The sequence below is a fragment of the Berghia stephanieae genome, chromosome 7, assembly GCF_034508935.2.
Source record: "Berghia stephanieae isolate SIO BIC M18660-M18661 chromosome 7, UCSD_Bste_1.3, whole genome shotgun sequence".
Lineage (NCBI taxonomy): Eukaryota > Metazoa > Mollusca > Gastropoda > Nudibranchia > Aeolidiidae > Berghia > Berghia stephanieae.
This window is the reverse complement of record NC_088366.1, coordinates 54,361,205-54,363,232: the sequence shown is the minus strand read 5'-3', so window position 1 is coordinate 54,363,232 and position 2,028 is coordinate 54,361,205.

Genomic DNA, 2,028 nt, shown 5'->3' with positions numbered 1-2,028 from the left:
TGACACGGAAAGGCGATGGGGGTAGTTTCCCTTCTTACGAACGACAATATTCTAAGCATTACTATTGGTCCAAAAAAATAAATAAATAGACAAGTTTATTAATAGATACACGCCATCCCCGCGGCATGGACAGAATTTAATCGTCGCGACGTCTCACAGTCTTCTTTTCCGATTCAAAATTCATTGAAAGTGTGCAACCAATCCTCCGGATGGCGAACAATGAATAGGTTGCATATTGAATCATAAGGTGACAAAAGTAGTAAGATGCACTTATTCAAACTAGAAAGAAAAAAAAAAAGAAAAAACTATCACTCTAGATCAGTTGCACACGGTACCTATTTATCCAGTCCCCAGAGGACTGGCTCCACACTTCCAAATTGGAACCAGTATTTTTACATTGAGTGGATTATTGCATTTTCCAACGAGTGCTGAATCCACATTAAATTAATAGTTGAAAAAAAATTGCTTGGTTTACCATTCTCAACTAGCTTTAAATTTACTTAAAGTCGCTTGTGTGTGTGTGTGTGTGTGTGTGTGTGTGTGTGTGTGTGTGTGTGTGTGTGTGCCTCTCCCTTTTTTAAACACGAATATTTTATATTCTTAATAAAAGGCGCAAATTTCATCGGGGTGGAGACAGTGTCTACTTTATAGATGCCATTCGGTGGAGACGTAATTGGATTCTGATGTCACGCCACCCGGTAACGGCGGCCATCTTGGTTCTAAACAAAGAAAATCATTACTTTTTATTCTTCATGCTGGCTAGAACTTTTCATATGCCTTGTGATCAGAATGTGTAAAAGTCAAAACATAATCAAATTTATGGGTTTTTTTTTTTGTCCTCTGGATACGCTTTTATGCTCGCCGGAGAAATATTTCATACGGCGTCCGCCATTGTTCCGGTAGTTTAGAGCCAGTGTTACTGTTACCATGCGTCATCACGGGGGAAGTGACGTCATGACTGCTAAAGAGTATTCTCTTCTGAATTCGGCGGGGTTCCTGACCTACCATAGTGGGTAAGGAGGTGCTTGCTGTGTCTTCCAACCCCCTGTATCTGTTTTTCAATTGCTTTCTGTCTTTGTCTTTGGCACGAGAATATTTGGTTTTGTCCTGACCCTAGTCGGAGTCTTTGGCTGGGAGGGAAACAGTCGAATATATAGTTATAGTTTTGGGAGATGAAATTTCTTTTCCTTGTAAATTATCTCTCTGTAATGCACTGTATTATGTTTTGTTTACACATTATATAAGATTTGTAGACATTTGAGTGTATAACTCTTAATCGGGACCTGTACTTGTGTCTGGATGAGACTTATTGGTGATCTCAAACTAAGTACTTTGATAGTGTGCTTTTGGAATCTACATCTGTTTCCTATTTGAACAAATTCCCCTTTGTCTTACCTTTTCTTTGGGTGCTTTAATTGTAACTCTAGAACTTTTTACTAATCCATTTTCTTCCTTTTTACTGGCGCTGATATGACCTAAATGTGTTGCAAACGCCGCAAAACCCTTAAAAACAAACAAAACAAAACAACTCGGCGGAAAAATAACCCAGATTCTGTTCCAAGAAGAGGCAGTAGTCACCCTATCTACATCAAATGGGACTTTCCACCTGTTCCACCTGTCGCTTACACGTTACTGCAAAGAACTCGAAATTGCACAGTATCCGGTTGAACTTTGTTTTGTGACGAGGCTATCGGTTCGCGACTGTACACGAATGCGGCAACGAAATTGCCTCCTGGATAGAACGTCATGAGACGAAGCTTCATAATTAATATTAGGAGCTGCTGCTCAATCCAAGGACTTGATTAACGACAGCTGCTGCTCTGCATCAGTATCTAGGCCAAGACGAGGTCACCCACTTGCACTCGTTGTGGTCACGATCCAGAAGAAGTTGCCAGGCTACTCCACAAGAGAGAGGAGACACTGGGTGGTAGCGAATCGGCTTCGGTCGAGGACCTACGCCTAGAGAATGGGGCCCGATAATGGCAGCAATCCAGCCCCCCCCCCCCCCCTCCCCGATATCCGGAGTGA